The sequence below is a fragment of the Nicotiana tabacum genome, chromosome 15 (assembly GCF_000715075.1).
Source record: "Nicotiana tabacum cultivar K326 chromosome 15, ASM71507v2, whole genome shotgun sequence".
Taxonomy (NCBI): Eukaryota; Viridiplantae; Streptophyta; class Magnoliopsida; order Solanales; family Solanaceae; genus Nicotiana; species Nicotiana tabacum.
The window spans coordinates 1,176,173-1,192,760 of NC_134094.1; positions in this window are offsets into that span (position 1 = coordinate 1,176,173).

Consider the following 16,588-nt stretch of genomic DNA (forward strand, 5'->3'; position numbering starts at 1 on the left):
GGCTGCAAGTTCGCTAGCACTTGATATAAATGTAATTCACTCTTTAGCAAACTGACATAAGTAACGTACGCTGAATGATCTTACTTCAGATACATTTAACTGATCAATTGCATTTATGTACTTGTCCATTAACTATTTCAAGAGACAAAAAACTTACTGAAGAAAACTCTTACCCCAATATTTTAATAAGCTTTTCCTCTCGAAGTTTTACCAAAGAACAAGATAAAATTGAACTTAAAAACAAGATCAACAAATGGATAACAGGGGACTCTTGTTCTATATTTGCCTTGTTATTTCCTCTTCACAACTTATACCTTATGTACAGGGCGATTTCCTCTGGGCGCAAGACGTAGACGTAATACTGAAAAACGAATTGCACGTACCAGCAACCGTCCGTTGCAAATCGAGCGACGACGATTTAGGAGAACATCAGGTTTCGCCTAGTAACACGTACAAGTTTTCCTTCAGAACAAATTTTTGGGGTACAACTTTATTTTGGTGCAAAGTTTGGTACAAGACAAGTCCTGATTCCAATTCTTATACTGAAGCTAGCTTTGAGGTTTATAATGCTGAAAAGCATCCAGAGCATTGTGATCGTATTTGTACGTGGGAACTGCTAGATAGCGGCATATATTCATATGATCCTTACAACAATAGATCGATTAAAGAATATGAGTGGAATAATTAATGAAAGTATAGATGCAGCCTATTCAATATATAGTCTCTCTTTTCAATTAAGATCTCTTATATTCAAGCCTCGGGAACGGAGGTGTATCTAGAATTTTGGGAGAATAGGTGCACCATTACAAAAAGATAGATCCAAAATATAAATTTTATAGGTTCAATCTTATTGCACCCATTACACTTTTGGAATTATAAGATCAAATATTTTTAATAATAATTTTCTTACATATATATATCATAATCTATTTTGAAAATATAGGGCCCAGTTTAACCCTTTGACTATATATTATACATCATCCACTGCACTAGTTTTAATATATACATTTGGTTTAATTATATAAAATTTATGATGACAAGAAGAGAATAGAAATTTCAATGTGTTAGGCCCAAAAATTTCAAAAGAATAAACCAAATAAAAAAAAAGAAAAATAAAAAGTACTTAATTAATACGGAAGAAGTGATATCAGATATGCCCATCTTTCATGGATGCGCTCAATTCTAGAAATTGAAAGAAAAAATAACAAGAAAGACGTAAAATTTGAACTCCCAACCTCAGAGAGGTGCACCTAATAACCATTGTATCAAATGATACTTTGAGCTTGGATACACACATATATATTTAAATATTTTTAAAAAGACATAATATTATATAAAAGTTTTGAAAAACATAACATTACATAATCTAGGGAGTGGACCATGGGTTCACGTGACGCTAAGAATCCCCTAGATACGCTCCTGCATTAGTCATGGTGAGTATCGCTCACAAGGCCGTATCCGATGGTTCCATCAATTTTTAGGGAATCAGAAGTTGTCAGCCAAATTCATGAAATTCATCATGTATATAAACACTCGAAAAATGGACATAATCATTAATTCTCGTTCCATGACCCCGAAACGCCAGAAAATGATGTTAGTCATGGCGAGAATTTCCCACAAGGTCATTTTTTATGGACCCACTAAATTTTAAGTCAATCGAAGTCTGTTAATTATTTAAATATACTAGTAGGATCCAAGTGGCCATGCATAAAATATGTAGCCTCTATGTGGCCTACATAATATTCTTATGACCCTGAAATGTCAAAAAATAACGTTAGTCATATTGCTTGCAAGGCCACATTCAATGGTTTTACCAATTTTTAGGCGAATCAACGGCTGTCAACCAAATTCAGAAAAATCATCATATATACAAATACACGAAAAATGGACATAACCATTAACTCCTATTTCATGATCCCGAAATACCAAAAAATAACATTAGTCATGGCGAGTATTGCTCACAAGGGCATTTTTTATGGACCAACTAAATTTCAAGTCAACCGGAGTCCGTCAGCACCCGTAGGATCCAAGTGACCGTTCATAACACAGGTAGATTCCACATAGTATTCTTATGATCCCGAAACACCAAAAAATAATGTTAGTCATGGTGAGTATTGCTCACAAGATTGTATTTGATGGATCCACTCATTTTTAGGCTAATCAGAGTCCGTCAACTAAACTCAAGAAAATTATTGTGTATATAAACACATAAAAAAGACATAATCATGAATTTCAATTTCATCACCCCAAAATATCAAAAAGTGAATATAATCAAAAATTCGTATTGCATGACCATAAAATATCATAAAATGAACCCCAAAGTTATGGCGAAACAATGAGTATTGGTCACTAGACAGTTTCCTATGGGCCTACAAATATTTAGGCCAATTGGAGTCCTTAAAAATAATTCTACAAAATCATAATATACTATTACACACAAAAAAAGTGATATCATCATAAATTCATATTGCATGACCATGTGATGCCATAAAAAGAACCTGAAAGTCATGGCGAAGCTATGAGAACTGGTCACTAAGTTATTTTCTACGGACCTATGAAATTTGAGGCCAGCCGGAGTCTATAAAAAATATTCTACAAAATCAACATGTACTAATACATACGAAAAAGTGAATATCATCACAAATTCATGTTGCATGACCACGAAATACCATAAAATAAATCCAAAACACCAAAAAGCAACAATAGTCATGTAGAAACAATGACTTATGGTCACTAAACCGTTTTGTATGGACCTATAAAATTTAATACACAAGAAAAATGGATATAATCACAAATTCATATTGCGTGACCATAAAACGTCATAAAATGAACTCGAAAGTCATGACGAAACTATGAGTATTGGTTACTAGGCCATTTCCTATGGACCTATAAAAATTGAGGCCAATCGGAGTTCGTCAAAAAAATTCTACAAAATTGACATGCACTAATACACACGAAAAAGTGGATATTATCACAAATTCGTGTTGTATGACCAAACAATACCTAGCACACAAAAATTTGAGAATCGTCCTAAATTCTTGTTTTGAAGCCCTAAAATTTTAAAAAATGAGAAACGATCATGGTGAAACAATTACTATTATTCATTAGGTCGTTGTTGATGGTCTCGTAAAATTTTAGAAGATTCAGGACTGGTTGCCCAAATTCATGCATATGGCGTGGACTATAGCAATAAAAATCTGGGAATCGTCCTAAATTCCTATTTTATGATCCTAAAATACCAAAAAAATAAAAAAACGGTCATGGAGAAGCGATAACTATTGTTCATTAGGTTATTTTTGATGGGCCTGCAAAATTTTAGAAGATTCGGAGTCGGTAGCCCGAATCCATGTATATGGCGTGGACTATAGCACATGAAAAATAAGGGAATCGTCCTAAATTTCTATTTTATGGCCATAAAATGCCAAAAAACGAGGAACGTTCATGAAGAAGAGATGACTTTCATTAGGTCGTTTTAATGGGTTCGTAAAATTTTAGGAGATTCAGAACCGGTCACCCGAATTCATGCACATGGCGTGTATTATAGCATACGAAAATCTAGCAATCATCTATTTTATGGCCCTAAGACGCCAAAAATGAGAAACGGTCATGGCGAAGTGATAACTATTGTACATTAGGTCATTTTTTATGGGCCCTCAAAACTTTTGGAGATTCGGAGCGGTCGCCCGAATTCATGCAGATGGCGTGGACTATAGCACACAGGGAATCATCCTGAATTCCTATTTTATGATCCTAAAATACCAAAAAATGAGGGATAATCATGGATAAGCGATGACTATTGTTCATTAGGTCATTTTTTATGGGTCTGCAAAATTTTAGGAGATTCGGAGCTGGTCGCCCGAATTCATGCAGATGGCATGGACTATAGCACGCGAAAATCTGGGAATCGTCCTGAATTCCTATTTATGGCCCTAAAACGCAAAACAAAATTAGGAACATTCATGTAGAAATGATGAATATTATTCATTAGATCATTTTTTATGGGCCAGAAAAATTATGGGAGATTCGAGGCCGCCCGCCCAAATTCATACAGGCGTGGACTATAGCACACGAAAATCAGGGAATCATCCTGAATTAATATTTTATGGCCCTAAAATGCCAAAATACGAGGAATGACCATTGCAAAGTGATGACTATTGTTCATTAGGTCATGGGCTCGAAAATATATAGGAGATTCAAGGTCGCCTGAATTCATGCAGATGGCGTAGACTACAACACACAAAAATCTGAGAATCGTCCTTAATTCTTGTTTTATGGCCCTAAAACGCAAAATTGAGGAACGACCATGGCAAAATGATGACTATTATTCATTAGGTCATTTTAGATGGAAATCATGACTAAGCTATGAGTAATGGTTACTAGGTCATTTCCTATTGACCTATAAAGTTTGAGGCCAATCGGAGTCCGTAAAAAAAACTACAAAATTGAACACACAAAAAAGTGGATATTATCACAAATTCGTATTGTATGACCAAAAAATACCCAACACACAAAAATCTGGGAATCTTCCTGAATTCCTATTTTAAAGCCCTAAAACGCCAACAATTGAGGAACAATCATGGTGAAGTGATGACTATTATTTATTAGGTCGTTTATTATGGTCCTATAAAATTTTAGGAGATTCAGGACCAGTCATCTGAATTCATGCATATGGCGTGGACTATAGCACAAAAAAATCACAGAATCATCCTAAATTCCTAATTTATGCCCAAAAATCGCCAAAAAATGAGAAACGGTCATGACGAATATATGAATATTTTTTATTAGGTCATTTTTATGGGTCCGCAAAATTTTAGGAGATTCAGGGTCGTTCGCCGAAATTCATGCAGATGGCATGAATAACACATGAAAATCTGGGAATCGTCCTGAATTCCTATTTTATGGATCTAAAATGCTAAAACATGAGGACCGGATATGGCGAAACAATGACTACTGTTTATTAGGTCATTTTCGATGAGCCCGCAAAATTTTAGGAGATTTGAGGTCGATCTCCCGAATTCATGTAGATGGCGTGGACTATAACACACGAAAATTTGAGAATAAGTAGGATTTCCAGTTTTTTGACCTTAAAACGCCAAGAAACGAGGTGGTCATGGAAAGACGATGACTAATATTCCTTAGGTCGTCTTTGATCGGCCGACAACATTTAGGTGATCCGGGTTCGGGCACCCGGGCTAATGCAGATGGCGAGTGCAATAGCAGACAAAAATCTCGGGATCGAGCGGGATTCCAATTTTATGGTCCTAAAATGCCAAAATATAAAGAAAGGTCATGGCGAGGTGATGAGTAATGTTCCTTAGGTTATTTTTTATGTGCCGGCAAAATTTTAGGTGATCAGGGTCTGAGTGCCCGGGCCCATGCAGATGGCGTGGGCTGTAGCACATGAAAATATGGAAATCGGGCGAAATTCCAAATTTATGGCCATAAAACGTTAAAAAATGATGAACGGTCAGGGGAGGCGATGACTAATATTCCTTAAATTATTTTTGATAGGCTAACAAAATTTTAAACGATCCGGGTCCGACCGCCTGGACCCATGCAGATGGCGTGGGCTAGTGCACAAGAAAATCTGAGAATCAGACGAAATTCCAGTTTTATGGCCAGAAAATGCTAAAAATGAAGAACGGATATGGCAAGGCAATGACTAATGTATCTTAGGTTATTTTTTGTGGGCCGACTAAATTTAGGCGATCTAGGTCCGGGCGCCAGGGCCCATGCAGATGACGTGGGCTATAGCACATAAATATATGTGAATCGGGGCAGAATTCTAATTTAATGGCCCTAAAATGCCAAACAAAGAGGAACGGTCATGGCGAGGCGATGATTAATGTGTCTTAGGTCGTTTTTTATGGGCTGACAAAAGTTTAGGCAATCCAGGTCCGGGCTCGGGCTCATGTAGATGGCATGGGCTATAGCACACAAAAATTTGAGAATCATGCGAAATTCTAGTTTTATGACCCAAAAATACAAAAAAAAATGAGGAACGGTCATGGCGAAGCGATGACTAATATTCCTTAGTAGGGGTGGGAATAATACTAACCGAACCGAAAAAACCGACCGAACCGCAAATTTTGGTTTATTCGGTTTCGATTTTTCGGCTTATTCGGTCAGTTTGCGGTTTATGTTTTCTATAATTTTGGTGTTCGATTCAGTGCTCGGTTTTGCAACTTCGGTTTTCGGTTAAACCGAAAAATCGAAGTTTTCTAATATGGGTCCTAACCTCTGGGCTCCTTTTAAGTTGTCTAGCCCAACTTTTTCACATATTTACATTATAAAATTTGAAGTCCAAACACAAATAAAGTCCCACATTCAAAAATTATCCCTTTTTATTTGGAAGAAGTTTTAAAACTAGACACGGTTTCAAACAAAATCACATAATCCTAGCATCATAAGGAGATTTATATAGATGGCAACATAATGTTTCTTTCCATATAAGAAACTTATAACAAACAAAATCTCTCACTTGTAATCACGCTTTTTCCATATCCCATCCAAACCCTTTCTCTTCTTTTTTTTCTAAATAAGTATTAATTATACAAAATGGTATAATAACAGAATGACACCAATATATTTATGATAATTCTAGTATTTTCATATTTTAATTAGAAATATTTTATTATATGAATGATATAATCTCGTTTTCGAATTTTAGTTGCACTAAAACATGAAATTAGTCATATTTTTTAGTAGAAAAAGTCCGATTTAAAAGCTCAATACGACAAGACCAAACCGACCGAATTGAACCGAAAATTGACCGAACCGAATTAGCAAAAACCAAAGAAACCGAACTAATTTTGGTTCGGTTATTGGTGCAACAAACAGAATACCGAAAGCCGAACAAACCGAACCGAACTTCATGAAAACCGAACCGGCCGATGCCCACCCCTATTCCTTAGATTGTTTTAGATGGCCGATAAAATTTTAGACGATCTGGGTCCGGGCGTCCGGGCCCATGCAGATGGCATGGACTACAACACACAAAAATCTGGGAGCTGGGCGGATTTTCAAGGTCCCCTCTAAAATGCCAAAAATGAGGAACACTCATGGAGAGACGATAACTAATGTTCCTCAGGTCATTTTGGATGAGTCAGCAAAATTTTAGGTGATCCGGGTGCGGGCGCCCGGGCTCATGCAGATGGTGTGTACTGTACCACACGAAAATCTGGGAACTAGGCAGAATTCTAGTTTTATGGCCCTAAAACGCCAAACAATAAGGAACGGTCATGACGAGGTGATGGCTTATGTTCCTTAGATAATTCTTTATGGGCAAAAAGGTTTTTAGTAGATCCGTGTCTGGGCGCCCGAGCCCATGCAAATGGCGTGGCTTATAGAACATGAAAATCTAGGCATCAGGTGCAATTTCAATTTTATGGCCATAAAACGCCAATAAATGAGGAACGGTCATGGCGAGACGATGACTAATGTTCTTTAGGTCTTTTTTAATTGGACAACAAAATTTTAGGCGATTCGAATCTGGCGCCCGGGCCCATGCAGATGGCATGGGCTAAAGCATACGAAAATCTGAGAATCGGGCGGAATTCTAATTTTATAGCCCTAAAACGTCAAAAATGAGGATGGTCATGGCGAGGTGATGACTAATATTCCTTAGGTCATTTTTGATGGTCCGCCAGAATCTTATGTGATCCGTGTCCAGGCGCCCGATCCTATGCTGATGGCGTGGGCAATAACGCACGAAAATCTCAAAATTTGGCGGAATTCGGGTTTTATAGCCCTAAAATACCAAAAAATAAGGAATGGTCATGGAGATGCAATGAATAATATTCCTTAAGTCATTTTTGATGGGTGTGCAAATTTTTAGGCCATGAAGATGGCGTGCTCTATAGCTACCCAGGCCCATGTAGATTGCGTGCTCTATAGCTCTTGAAAATTTGGGAATCAGGCGGAATTCCAGTTTTATGGCCCAAAAATGCCAAAAATAAGGAATGATCATGGAGAGGCAATGATTAATGTTTCATAGATCATTTTTGATGGGCAGTCCAAATTTAGGTGATCCGAGGGCGGGCGCCCGAGCTCATGCAGATGGCGTGGGCTAAAGCACACGAAAATCTGGGAATAGGGCGGAATTCCAGTTTTATGACCTTAAAACACCAAAACATAAGGAATGTGCATGACGAGGTGATGATTAATGTTTGTTAGGTCATTTTTGATGGGTCGGTTAAATATTAGGCAATTCGGGTTCAAGCTCCTAGGCCTATGCAGATGGCGTGGGCTATGGTAGCACGAAAATCTGGGAACCGAATGGAATTTCATATATTTTTACCCTAAAATGCCAAAAATGAGGAACGGTCATGGCGATGCGATGACTAATATTCCTTAGGTGGTTTTTGATGGGCCGGGAAATATTTAGGCGATCCGGGTCCGGATGCCTGGTCCCATGCAGATGGCGTGGGCTATAGCACATGAAAATCTGGGAACCGAACGGAATTCTAGTGTTATGGCTCTAAAATGCCAAAACATGATGAACGGTCATGGCGAGGCATTGAATAATGTTCCTTAGGTCATTTTTGATAGGCCGGCAAAATTTTAGGCGACCCGGATCCCGGCGCCCATGCCCATGCAGATAGCGTGGGATATAGCACACTAAGATCTAGGAATCGAGCAAAATTCAAGTTTTATGTCCCTAAAATGTCAAAAACGAGGAACAATTATGGCGGGGTAGTGAATAATTTTCCTTAGGCCATTTTTTATAGGACAAAATTTTTTTAGGCGATCCAGATCCAGGAGCCCAGTCCTATGCAGATAGCGTGGCTATAGCATACGAAAATCTATGAACCGGGCAGAATTTCAGGCCCCCGCTTAAAATGCCAAAAAATGAGGAACGGTTATGGCGAGGCGAAGACTAATATTCCTTAGGTCGTTTTTGATGGGCCGGTAAAATTTTAGGTGATCCGGGTCCGGGCACCTAGCCCATGCAGATGGCGTTGGCTATAGCACACGCAATCTGGGAATCAGGCGGAATTCGAGTTTTATGGCGCTATAACGCCAAAGAATGAGGAACGCTCATGGCGAAGCGATGAAAAATATTCCTTAGGTCATTTTTGATAGGCCGACAAAATTTTAGGAGATCCGGGTCCGGGCGCCCGGGCCCGTATATATAGCGTGGGCTATAACACACGCAAACCTGGGAATCAGGTGGAATTCAGTTTTATGGCATTAAAATGCCTAAAAATGAAGAACGGTCATGGCGAGGCGATGAATAATGTTCCATAAGTCATTTTTTATGGACCAACAAAATTTTAGGCGATTGAATTCGGGCACCCGGTCCCCATGCAGATGGCATTGGGTATAGCACACAAAAATCTGAGAATTAGATAGAATTCCAGTTTTGTGGCCCTAAACTGCCAAATAATGAGGAACGTTCATGGCGAGGCGATGACTAATATTTTTAGGTCATTTTTTATGGGCCAACAAAATTTTAGACGATCAGGTCTGGACGCCCGGGCCCATGCTGATGACGTGGGCTATAGCATATGAAAATCTATAAACCGGGCAGAATTCCAGGGCCTCCTTAGAACGCCAAAAAATGAGGAACGATCATGGTGTGGCTATGATTAAGAGTCCTTAGTTCGTATTTTATGGACCGACAAAATTTTAGGCGATCCGAATCCGGTCACCCAAGTTCATGTAGATGGCGTGTGTTATATAGCACACGAAAATCTAAGAACTGGGCAAATTCCAATTTTATAGCCCTAATATACCAAAAAATGAGGAACGGTCATGGAGAGACGATGACTTATGTTCCTTAGCTCATTTTGATGGGCCGACAAAATTTTAGGCAATCCGAATCCGAGCACCCCGGCCCATGCAGATGATGTGGACTACAGAACATGAAAATCTAGGAATCTATTGGAATTCAAGTTTTATGGCCATAAATCACCAAAATATAAGGAACGGTCATGGAGAGGCGATAACTAATGTTCCTTAGGGCGTTTTTTATGAACTAGCAAAATTTTAGACAATCCGAATCCTGGAACCCGGGCTAATGCAAATGACGTGGGCTATAACACAGAAAAATCTGAGAATGGGGCGAAATTCCTGTTTTATGGCCCTAAAATGCCAGAAAAGGAGGATCGGTATTGGCGAGGCGATGACTATTATTCCTTAGGTCTTTTTTTATGGGCTGGCATAATTTCAGATGATCCGGGTGCAAGTGCCCGTGCCCATGCAGATGGCATGGGCTACATCACACAAACATTTGGGAAGCAGGCGAAATTCTAATTTTATGGCATAAAAATCCGAAAAATGAGTAACGGTCATGGCGATGCGATGACTAATATTCCTTAGGTTGTTTATAATGACCGACAAAATATTAGGCAATCCGGGTCAGGGCGCCGGGGCCTATGTAGATGTCGGGACATTGGTAATGAGGCCGAATTCCAGTTTTATGTTCCTAAAATTCCAAAAATTAAGGAATGGTCATGGAAAGATGATGACTAATGTTCCTTAGGTCGTTTTTGATGGACCGACAAAATTTTAGGCTATTCAGATCTGTGTGCCCGTGCCCATGCAGATCGCGAGGGCTATAGCACATGGAAATATGGGAACCGGGCGGATTTCAAATTTTATGGCCCTTAAATGCCAAAAAATGAGAAACGGTCATGGATAGGCGATAACTAATGTTCCTTAGATCTTTTGTGATGGGCCTGAAAAATTATAGGTGATCCTGGTTTGGGCACCCAGGTCCACGCAGATGGCATGTGTTATAGCACATGAAAATCTGGGAATCGGGCGAAATTCGCGTTTTATGGCCCTAAAACACTATAAAACGATAAATGTCATGGCAAGGCGATGACTAATATTCATTAGGTCATTTTTTGATGGGCCGACAAAATTTTAGGCGATACGGAGCCGGGCGCCCGACTCTATGCAAATGTCGTGGGCTATGTCATATGAAAATTTTGAAACCGACAGAATTCAAATTTTATGGCCCTAAAATGCAAACAACGAGGAATGGTCATGGAGAGGCGATAAATCATGTTCCTTAGGTAATTTTCAATGGGCCAGTAAAATTTTAGGCGATCCAGGTTCGGGCACTCGGACCCATGCAGATGGCGTGGGCTATGACATACGAAAATCTGGGAACCGGACGGAATTCCAGTTCTATGTCCTTAAATCGCCAAAATATGATGAACGGTTATGGCGATGTGATGATTAATGTTTGTTAGGTCATTTTTGATGGGCCTGAAAAATATTAGGCGATCCGAGTTCGACTTCCCAGGCCTGTGCAGATGGCGTAGGCTATAGCACACGAAAATGTGGGATTCGAACGAAATTTCATTTTTTATCCTAAAATGCCAAAAATGAGGAACGGTCATGGCGAGGCGATGACTAATGTTCCTTAGGTGGTTTTTGATGGGGTCGGAAAATTTTTAGGCAATCCGGGTCCGGACACCTGGTCCCACACAGAAGGCGTGGGCTATAGCATATGAAAATCTAGGAACCGGGCAGAATTCTAGTTTCAGGCTCTAAAATGCTAAAAATGAGGAATGGTAATGGCGAGGCAATGACTAATGTTCCTTAGGTCGTTTATGATGGGCCGGTAAAGTTTTAGGCAATCCGTGTCCGGGTGCCAGAGCCCATGCAGATGGTGTGGGCTATGGCACACGAAAATCTGGGAACCGGATGAAATTCTAGTTTTATGGCCCTAAAATGCCAAAAAATGAGGAATTGTTGTTGACGGCCAATTTTTACCCTCCCCCTTTTAAAGTAATTTATTTATACTTAATAATTTACAATAAATAGTTTTAAACTATTTTCCAGTAATGAATGTATATATTTTTTTCAAATTAACCAAGCCTTAGTTTTAAAATTAATCACATAGCATTGACGTTATGTAATTACAAATATATTTACTATTTTAGGATTATTAAAATAATTTCTATGCGTAAGTTCTATAATTAATTTAGTAAATTGCTCTTTAAATTTTTGGTTAATTAGATTACTATGTTAATAATTCAAAATTAGTATTACAATTTAGAAAAACAAAGTTTTTTTTACAAATAATTAATTAGTAGTATTTAAGTATTATAATTTACTACATTTTATTGAATATAATTAAGTTAATTAAATTAATTTCAAAAGGGTAAAAGACTAAAAGGCTACGATTGCAATTCCTTAACTAATTACAAAGTGGCTATTAGTTAAATTATTTTAGCCCAAATACAAACCCCAATCCGAAATTATCCAAACCAAACACCCATCCAATTTTCCACCTTTGTGATCCGCGACAATCTCTCTGAACCAATCCGCTTGCGCCATGTCACTCGTCTTTATCACTCACACAAGAAGCACATTCAATCTGGGCCATTAGTTTTTTTGATCGATGACCCAAGTTTTATCCCTTATTTGTTCTTTAATTTAAAACACATCTTCCTATTCATCTCAACCGTCAAAACCCAAGAGATCCAAATGTCCATGTATTTTGGCATTTTAAATTGTTAAAGCCCGAATTATCAGGGCCATCGATCTAAAGATCCAATGGCCCAAATCTCCCACACCCATTTTATCCCTAGAGACGGACTATCCCAACCCCAATAACCCTAATCATTCTCTATTGACCCTGCCGCCCCCCTTTCCCCTTTCTCTCTTCTTTCTCTCATCCTTCCAGCCTCCATCAATCACAAAACCTTGCACAAATCCGTGCAAGGTCAACAAATCAATAATGAATTCATCCTTTTTGTCTTCCCCAACCGTGAATCTCGCTGATTTCATTCCCGTTTTATCACACAAATTTGAAATCCCCAAAGCTTAACTCTAAACCCAAAGCCGAAAGTTCAAATCATCTGGGTTCTGTTATGTTCTTTCAAATCAGAGCCTGAAATTACCTTTTGCCTCATGAAATCCGTGAATCCTGCTGCAAATTTCCTTTTTCAATCACAAAATTCAAACATCTAAATCCTGAAATCCCAGACCCAAAGACGCAATATCAAATCTCCGCTTTTCCTTCGTGTTTTGTCAAATCGGAGCATGCATGGAGTTCCTTCTCAGAGTTCATCATGAGGATTCGAAGTCCCGAGGCCAATCTTAGTGACCTCTGGACAATAGAGTTTAGCTGATGGTCCTCTGACTTCAACGATCAATCTCCCTTCTCAGGTAAAAATCTTTGTTGTTTTCCCCTATACTCTTATGTGATTTCACTCATATTGCTCACATCATCAGCTCATCGTCATCTTCCACTATCTAATTTGAATTCTGTTGAAACCCTATAGCCTTAAATGACACTATAAATAGGGCTTTAGTGTTCTCACCTAACATCACGAACCACTGAATAAAAAACCACCTAACACTGAAGAGAAACACAAACACAAACACTTCAACCACCTAAAATTTAGGTTTCCTTACTATTTCCTTTATTTTGCTGAGTATTGTCATTGGTCTAAACTTGAGATTTCTAGGGTCTTAGGCAACTGATAAAGAACTCTCGTTTGGTCTGCTGCTCTAAAAAAGGTCAGCATATCTCTCATTCTTCTCTCTTATTCATTTTCTTTGAATGCTACAAGCATGCTAGTTAGGTTCTGAGTATTACAATTGTTTTTATGGTGTTCAGTATGTTAATATTTATGTTCTGTTAGTTTAATATCTTCTTGTGATTAGTTGTCTTGCTTTGAGTTTTTAATCGGTGATTGGTCAAATTATTAATTGATTCTTGTTGATCTTTATTCCTGAGCTTCCAACAGTCTACATGTTTAAGTTATTATATGTTCATGTTCACATGAACTTCATAGCTTTCAATGACATGTAGTAACCTTTATCCTTATTTCTTGCATCTCTGTAGTTTTGTGAGTTTTGAAGTTGAGCTTATTATCTGATAATCATAAATAAGATGAATCTGAAGGTGTTAAGTTTATATCCTCTATCCTTTAACATTAAGCAAGGACTCTGAGTGTTTATATGATTTCTTATCTACTTATGTTTGCTAGACCGTTTTTGAGTTGCCACTATGGTCTTTCATTTTGTTTAGTTGCTTGTTGTTTCTGTTGATCTAATTTTGTTTGAACAAAACCTCTTCTCTCTTCTCCCAGTAGTCCTATTGTACACATCTGTTACGGCTAAGTTATCTTTCCTTATAACCCAATCATAATCCTATTTCTTTTCTCTGTTACAAAGACTGATAACTTGTTGGGCTGAACTTAATGGTTTTCTTGATTAGTCAATATCCCAGTTACATGCTTACTTGGTATCACACCTCCTATCTCTGATCTTCTAGGGTTATTATTAATCTTTAAAAACAACTGACATGCATTTCATCTTTTAAGATTGTCTTCCCTTAAAAAGGATCTAGTTACTCTGCTATAACCAGGTGGTAACTTGTAAAAACAGAAGCATGATCATTTTCATATTCATGTGCTAATATAGACTTAAGTTTGAGTTATCATTTTCATATTCATGTGCTAATATAGACTTAAGTTTGAGTTAAACCTGTCTTAAATGCAATATCTTTTCCTTTATCTGTAACTCTCTCTCCTCATGACATGCTTAATCCAATTTCATAAATGTGTAAAGTTTCCCCTATTTACATAAGATCATTACTAATATAAAATGTTTAAGTAGCTAACTGAATACTGCATGTTCTTTCTTAGCTCTTGATTTTATACCTTGTCCAGGACTACCCTAGTCCTTGCTTTCCTGGTAATTTTAAAACCAAATCGAATCCCTAAGTCTCATAAAGATATTTGCTGATACTATCTGAACTTGTTGGTTTTTTTGAAGCTAACACTATTAGGAGCATGATTCTGTAGAAAACCTTAGGGTTTCCATGTTACAGTCTGTAAATTTGTATACCTATTGAGAAAGTTTATCATGTCCTAGATATCTCTGATAATCTCTGTATCAGTTGAGTCATTGTTATATAACTTTGCCTTTCCTGGGAACATTGTTCTAATATCATATTCAAACCTTTGTGATACGCTTATGATGCCTCTGTTCTTCACATGTATGTGTTTCAAAGTCAGATCTTTAGAATTTATGTGATATATGCTTGTTTGGTAATCCAATATGGACTATATGTTCTTATGATAGGAGGGAAAGTATATTTTGTGGTAGGTAATGCTATAGCATTTAGTTTACATTGAGAGGGCCTCATTGGCATTTAAACCCGTAAGAAAAATATGTTGTTAGTGATTAAGGGCATTTGGGAGTGGAGTTCAACTCTAGGTTAGGCTGCCCTCCCTGACACAAGCATTGCTCTGGGCCTTGAGTCCTTTGGGAACTTTGAAGTGTCGGAGGATTCAAAGGGAGCATCGACCTTGAGTGAAATTTCCTCCTTAGCCCTTAATCCATTGACACATTTAGTTCAATGTGTAATGACAACGAAAGGTTTTCAATGTGAATTATTTTCTAAGTAGAACCACCACAATTAATATAATTTCCCATGGTATTGATTTTTCTTTTGTGCAATTATTTATCTATATACTTGTTATGTATATTTGAATATGCTGACAATATGGGAATACTTCTAATGACCTTCTTTTATTCTTTTGGGCATGTATACATTTGGGCATGCTGCGTTCCTAAGGAATTCAGGCCCAAACTAGCTTTGCTGCATCTTTTGAGAGTCCAGTCTGCTATAGCCGCGCTTCTCAATTATTGGACCTACCTTATTGAGGCCCAATCATCAGAGTCCAGTACTCTCTCCCTTACTTCTTTCGTTACTGCTCATTATTTCCATAACTCAAGTTACTGCTTTCGTTATTTTTACTTACTGCCTTTGTTGTCTTATCGTATTTCATTATCATGTATTCAACACTCATATATTAGATTGTGTGCTTTATCTTCATACCTTATAGGCAAACCTTAACTGATATTGGATTAAAAGAGAATTAGTTAATAATTAATCTTCGCTCCGCTAATGATAGTTTATTCATCTTGTTCACTCACCCACCTTTCTTAAAAAATTTTGAAGCTCAATCTCGTAATCAAAACAGCAGCCCATTTTCAAAAGGAAATCAGAAAAGAATTGTTGGTCTTTGATAACAAGGAATGAAACCTGATTTTTTATGAAAAGCAGTAACGAACGATCACCCAAATGAATTCTTCAAAGATTTGCTTTCTTCAGAATTTTACATCTTCTAAAACTGTAGAAGCATCCGTTCTTTAAAGGTAATTACTTTCATAACTTAATTACAACCCTTAAAATATAGACCACTCTCAAAACTCTCTTAACCTTCAATAACTCTTTTATAATCTCACATCCCTTCTAAGCCCTACATATATACTTCCTTTAATATATGGTAAGCCACGCCTTAGTAGTAATTAAGCATAGTATAAATAACTTATTCCTTACAATTATTCCAAGTCCTATGGAGCTACCTCAGGTAGATTTTAAGGGGTGCCTAACACCTTCCCCTTGAAAGAACAAAAACCCTTACTTATAATCCACCGGTTTGCAGACCTATAATGAACATAACTTAGTAATTAAATAGGTACCCTAGAATACCTTTAAATATTTGGTGGTGACTCTCTTTCATCAACAACAGAGAAACCACAAGTTGAATCCTCTCTTGACTGGTGCAAAATAGGGTGCAACAACTGTCATGGAGAGGCGATGACA